Source organism: Rhipicephalus microplus, chromosome X, assembly GCF_043290135.1.
Source record: "Rhipicephalus microplus isolate Deutch F79 chromosome X, USDA_Rmic, whole genome shotgun sequence".
In the NCBI taxonomy this organism is placed as follows: Eukaryota; Metazoa; Arthropoda; class Arachnida; order Ixodida; family Ixodidae; genus Rhipicephalus; species Rhipicephalus microplus.
The window spans coordinates 447,383,100-447,390,105 of NC_134710.1; the positions used below are offsets into that span (position 1 = coordinate 447,383,100).

The 7,006-nt window shown below is 41.9% G+C and overlaps 1 long non-coding RNA gene across 1 annotated transcript; it reads left to right on the plus strand.

Moving 5' to 3' along the window:
* Window positions 1-626: 626 nt before the first annotated feature.
* Window positions 627-5,159, plus strand: LOC119161691 (uncharacterized). Its single transcript, XR_005108506.2, has 4 exons — window positions 627-856; window positions 2,947-3,126; window positions 3,228-3,405; window positions 4,931-5,159. It is a non-coding gene; the product is annotated as an uncharacterized LOC119161691 (long non-coding RNA).
* Window positions 5,160-7,006: the final 1,847 nt, after the last annotated feature.

Consider the following 7,006-nt stretch of genomic DNA (forward strand, 5'->3'; position numbering starts at 1 on the left):
TCCCTAAATGTGCCGTTAGTACATCGTAAAGTCCTGAATACCTGGATCGCGACTACTTGCTGCGGGCTGAGCTAAGCCTTATCCACAGCAGTACTGAATAAAACACTGGGGTCGATCCAGTGCAGGCCATGCCCAATCAGACGCCGCTTTTACATAGCACACCCAAGTTCAAAACAGCAAAGGTGAACATGCGAATTGAGTGCCCTAGGAACAATGCTAAAAAATGGCAGTGGCTTAGCTCAGCTATGCCAGGATATACGTAGCGTTAGCAACGGTTCAGCAGCTTATTCTTAGCTTTCCAGATATCCTGCTTACAGCTGTTCCAATGACACACACACGGTATAGGTATTATGTGGCACATGTATATTTATTTTGCGGGGCCACTACTTCGGGATCCGATGAGTTAAGCTTCTCCGCTCTACTGCATTATTGGGCAGCATTTGCACTGACCTTCTCCATGGCTATACTAAAGTGGCAAACGCCAGTCAGAGGCGCTATCAAGCGGCTCCAAAACAGTGTCAGATGGCGACTGCAGAGGGAAGGCGCGCGCGTCGGCGTTCATTTGTCTACCAAGGCTATGACGGCACTCCTCTCGAAAGCGCACACCAGCAGTGGCGAGTCGCGTGCGGCCGCAGCCGAGTGCGAGGGACGTGCGGGCTCCGGTGCGTGACACCACTGATCGTCAGCGCAGCGCATCGAATTGCGCGCACACCGGCGGCGAGCCACACGCGGCGGCAGCGGAATATCATTGCGCATGCACAGACCATTATTGCCACGCGAAATTGGCTCAGCGAGGCCAGTGTAGCTAACGCTACAATGTCAACTCAGCGAACGCCATGGCCTGACTTGTACGAAGGTGAGCTTTGTTCTGGCTGTCAGGATGTGTTTCGTGCAGATCATAGATGCCGCGTTATAACTGGGACCATGGTAGTGGGACCTGTAGCATGCTTCTAACGTCTCTGGCGCTGATAATAATTACAAACTTTTGCATCTCGCATATAGCATCTATCTGAGTGAAACGCATCAAGGTACGTTAAACTAAAAGTGTTGTCGTGCGCTTAACTTTTCACGTACGCAGCGTAATTTTCAAAGCGTACGTAGCTTCCACATACGCCCAACTAAAAGTGTCTATTACTCACGACAGTACGTAAGGTAATGCATGAACTGCGCGCTCTGTTGGGTTTTTCCTTCGCCACTGGTTAGCCCGTGTGCTCTATTTTCTTGTGAGCAGTCCAGTGTTCAGGAGTGAAACTAGGTTCGTTGTGAACAGTGTTGTTGTGTTCACGTTTCCAGGACTGGAGAAGAGGCTGTGCTCGTGTGAAAGAAAATTAAAAGACAGCATTGATGAGTGTATTTCCGTGCGAAGTATTCCCGCGCGAAGTTGCAGTGGTAGGGATTGGCATTTCTGTTCATTAACTCGTCATATCTCCTTTTTGTGATAACTATAGTCTGAGCGCCGTGATACGTTGAACTGAAGTCGCGAGATGATATATTCTGTTGGGGATCATGTTGCTTTTGGCCGCATGTCTAGACTGTTCTTCGGTGAACACTTATGAGTTCTACCTGACTGCGAGGGCCCGTGAAGGTCAAGCTTTCCTCTGGACCTCAGAAACAGCAAAGATTTTACCGGTGCCTTGCTTCCGATAAAGTTGTAAACCAGTACCGGCTCAATACCGGCTTTCGAGTTCGTCTTCCCTTCGTTCTGCACGGTACTAGAACCTTGACTACAGTGACCCATGGACAGTTCTTACACTTTGCCCGTGAGCGCGCACGCCTGGCTAGCCTTTTTCCACTTCATTGGGAGCTTCCAGTCCACAACCGTTCTTTGCCAGTTGGCCCCAGAGCACACTTGATCACTGATGACACTGACGGCTGATAATCGGTCGGTCATTGGGGAGTGAAACTTGCAGAACTAAGTTTTTTGCTGTTGGTGTATTATAACATGTGCAAGTTTTTCAGCACAGCTTATGTAATCTTTCCCCGTGTTAAGTTCAAGTATAAAAAACGTACTACTACCATTACACAAACACATATAATATAGAGGGAGGGGGGCGTTAAATGCATCACCAGTTTTTGTGATTTGATATAAGTGATCTCTTCCCTAATTATTCAATTGAGCCTGTCGATTTACCACGTTTGATAGTTGCAAATGGCAGTGTGAATTTATTTTCCACGAGCCAGGTAGCACTTGACAAATTCATGTTTTTTGACAAGCTTGTTCTGTAAAGGATAGCCGCTCTGGTAGCCTTATAGTTCTCTAGGACATATTTATAGTGGTGTGTAATACCAACACGGGGCTTCAGTGTGTTTTAAAGTGAATTTACCATAATGTATCACTTTTACAATGTAATAGCTCTGATTTATAGCCAAAACGTATTAGAAATGACTGCTTTATAATCGTTCTTTAGGTATATTGTTTTTGGCCACTTCAAAAATTTCAGAATTCGGTAAGGTCCTGGGATTCATGGGTTGCATGCACTGACAAAGCAAGCCTCCTCATGACTTGCAGCACCTGTACAGAAATATGCAATGTGCAAGTCTCTTTCATTTTATGAATGTGCAAGTCTTTTTCAGTTTCATCATCCAGCGAACCTCGAATTGGCCTGGAAGCGCGCATTGCAGCCTGTCATCAGCCTATGATCTGCCTGGTAGCATCGAGGGCAGAAAAGTGCCTAATGCTTGGTTGCTAAGTTGGATTTTTAAATATGTATGAATAAATAAACGCCACCTAATGTGTACACATTGAAAACCCAAACATGGTTGCTAACAGTGGATGCTTGTAATATTCTCAAACAAGGCTAATTGGACATTAGGTTGAAGCAAACTACGTGATAATTGAGAATGTTGAAAGTAAAGATCCTGTAGCTTATGAATTTAACTCCATTCGTATGCGCGTCCAAAGCTAGTACTTTTGAATGAGCACAAATATTTTGATCCCTTATTCAGCTCTTCAGCTTCTGACTCATTCGTTCGATCAAGCGCACTGGAAGAAAATAGCAACTCGGCGAAAATGGCATGGCTGTTCACAACTAGCATGGAGAAAGACCTATAGTGCAAGCCTCAGACCACGCAGCGCCAGTAAACCCACATTGTACCTGGCGTAGCTTTTTCTCTCTCAACGCTGTGGTATGTAATATTTCAGCTGTAGATACTTTGCCACAATTTCTTAGTGATAGCTTTTTCTACAAAGTGTATATGGAATAAAACGCTCTTGTTGATCTATAAAGGTTTCTCTCAGCGTGCCTCAAAGCCATGACTCCTCATCCCCCTGTCTGTGGCCAGCATAGGTAAACAGCAGTGCGACAAAGCCAGTACCCATGCAAGCCAAGTCATGGAGCGCTGCTTTGGTTTTCTGTGCAGGATACAGCATATACGCACGGCATAACACTTACATCAATAATAATGGTGAGTGTTGGCGGCAGCAGTACGAGCTCATTAAAATAAAGTAGCAGATTGTAAGTGTGTTTGCTTCGTACTATTATTTCCTAGAACTAAGTATAATTTTGAAAGGTTTACATCGTTAGAAAAAAATAGAACACTCATAATCCATAATCCGAAAAAGTGATTCGTAACTTGTAGACTGCCCGTTTGCTCCTCTACACTGTATAATGAGCTGGCTATGTAAAACGAATAAAGTTATGAATATCAGCTCTTGTCTTGCAACGCAGTGTAATTTGTGTGGCCTAGTGGACTCAACCGTGGGCTGCTTTTCACACCTAGTGAAAAATCGAAGTAGAACTTAGTTTTTTTTTTTTTTTGCTTATGCATGGCAGGAGTTTCTCGCTTTCAAAATGAAGATCGAAGGTTGTCCACATCTATCCTAGAATATATTCTCAGTCTTCATTTTTCGTGTGTTGATACTTCCTTTATTTTTTATTATTTTTTCATACCTGTCATTAGCTTCTAAAAATGCGACAGCTGTAATTATGAGCGCATGTGTATTTAATGTCCTCATGCGCAAAGTGCACGTCAGCAGAAATAGTACATTCTGATGGCAGGAGCAGTTTCAATTTTACAGTGACATTGTGTGCAGCTGCAGTTTAACCAGGCCCCGGAAACTCAGTGCTAGTGTCGGTTTCAAGGAACATGCATGCTCATAGCGGTTGCCGGGCATCTTAAGATCTGGTTCATTGGAGTGAGGTTGATGTGAATGCTCGTATTTATTGACTTTCACAAGTTTTTACAAATAAAAAAATTGATACCATTGTAAATAACTTCTTTTTTGTTTATATGTCTTTTTATTCTTTATTTTGTGAACTTTAAACAAGTCGATGCGCTGAAAGTGATTGACTCTACCCCTTCTCGACATTCGCTCAGCGATATTAAAAGTTGGATTGCACTCAGATATCTCGCTCCTTGGGCGTGTCAACTACGATAAAAATGAGGACAGCAAGTTGTCATGGGCAGAGAACGAAAGCTGCAGTGAGCTACACCAGAAGAGTGAACCATGCATTCGTCGAAGATGGCTTAATAGGGCAACACTTATTTCGCGTGGCAATGCGGTGTCCTAACCCAGAGATTTCTAGTTCCGCGAAGGTTTTTGAGCGTTTTTTAAAAGTAACCAATGAGTACAAGAATTTGAACCCATTATTTCGGCAGGTATTGATTTTGCACGAGCACGTACGAATAAACCAATTTCTCTGCAAGCCTGACTGAACTGACAGAAGTGCAGTGTCGCTTCACTAATTTGTGAAGACGGCAGCCAAGCTCCTGTCGGAAAATGCGTTTATGGAAGTGCTTGAATTCGAGTTGGCTTGGGTACATAGTTTTTGTTTCTTTTACTTCTGACGTGTAGTTCAAACCATGTCAAGGAATTATAGGTTGCTTCCTTCTCTATAAATTCTTGTGGCAGTGGTTTGAAAATTTGTCTCTTCTAATAATGCCACTCAAGTGCACGTGATAAACTAAATGCTTCTAAAAATTATTACAGAAGATGTCGATGGAGCCAAAATTTCGACAAGTGATCTTCATCAAGGCCACGCTTTTGCCCCAATGAAGACAAGTCAACAAACCGGCACACTGTTTTCAGCGACGTTCTTTCTCGAAAAACTTCTGGTTGCTTCTGACTCCGTGCCTCTGAACTTCAGTCTTGTTTGGTACACAACTGCTGTAAGACACTATGCCCATCGTCATAATAAACGCGAATTAATCAAATACAACGTGTCCTGTTCGCATTTGTTGATCATTTTCGCATTGGTTTGGATATACTGGGTTAAACATTTGCTTAAGATGTCCGTATATCAATAGCAAGGTAAAGCTGATTTTATAGATTGACACTTTCACATTACGTGTATGTCTGTTTTTTGTACAAAACGTGCATTTTATTTTGGTTTTTAACATTTTATTCAACAAACATTTTATTTGTTCCTATCTAGTCTCGTCTCACTGAGAAGTCAGTTATCACAACTTTTCCTCTTCAGAAAACACGCACAATGTAAAAGAAAAAAATATTGAAAATATTTTACGAATTTCCGCATCACCCGAGCAGCCAGCGGACCGCAAGAAGGCACTAGCGCATTCCGCTTGCATGCGAAGTGGGAATGGAGGGCTTTTGCAGCAACTCACCTCTTCTTGATTTTTCGTCCTTTCCCTCTATTTCTGGGTGTCACCAGCGACGTTATGAAAGACATATTCTGTTCGTAATTTATTTCAAATGCTAATTACTTTAGAAACCAATTGCTGGTATAAAAAATAATAAAAAATAAAGGAAGTATCAACACAAACAAACCTTGAAAATAAATTTTACGATACAAGTGCACAACTACAATGTTAATTTTGAAAGCGTGAAACTCTTGCCTGGCAGCCGCCAGTGGTAAAATGGGCGCTGCCGCTGCCTTGAGAATGGGAGAAAGAGGGAGTTTCCGCCCCTTGGTTTAACGTCTTAGCGGTGCGTCATTCAGCCGTTTTGTTGCGGTGGTACATTCCGCATAAGTAAATTTTGCATAGAATATACCAAACCATGACATTAATTTAAATCACGCTGTAGTAGTAGTGGGCAAATCAATTAGAGGTACTTGTAGTTTTTAACATGCACGTTAATCAAAATGTCTGCGTGTATCTGCATTTCTCTGCATAAAAAAGCAGCATCCATAGTCTACAATGGTAATCGTGTTAGCGTTCTGTGTAGTACAAGAAGTGAAGCCATTGTTTCGATAATTTTGTTCTTAGCCGACATAAACGTTCAGGTTATACACATTGCTATAGCAATAATGATTTCATCTGTTTGCAAGCTCTGGTAAGTGTTGTTTTGTGAATTATTTGGGTGTAACAAGATTGTCAAGACTTCTAGCATATGCAACATTAGGTTTTTTTACTACTTGTGTTATGTTATCGCACTGCTTGTCCATGCTTCAACAGCCGACTTCTTTGTTTATATTGTGTGAGTCTAACTTTTTAAAGTACTGTGTTCTAAGAATAGTTTCACGAAAATGTAGTTATGTACTCTGGAAATGGCCTATTATCTATACAGCTTTTTTCATATTACTACTGAAATCATTCATTTTAATTTACATGTAGCTATACACTGCATTTACTTACCTTTTTTCTGACATGTGTACCATGGTTTAGGCATACAAGTGTAACTGGTATCTTCTGTTATTGAAGCTGGCGACATAAAATGAATTTGAAAGTGGGAGGAAGAATGTGCTTATTACCAATATCACTATACTTAGATAAGCTGTGAGAACTCCACGGAAATAATCATTGTTTTGAATGGTGCGAAAAAACACACGGGACACAGATGAAAAAAAAACAACACAGACACGGGCGCCGGACAAGCAACTAATTTTTATTAACGTCGACTCACACATATATAAAAACACGTGGTTCAATAAAACACGTGAAACAGCACGAAAGGCTTGTCCACAAGAGATCTCCTAATTGAATGGGAATTTATGGCAAACTTTTCGTGCTGTTTCACAAGCTTTTTTTGGAACACGTGCTTGTATGTATGTGTGAGTTGACGTGAATAAAAATTAGTTGCTTGTCCGGCGCCCGTCTGTGTGGT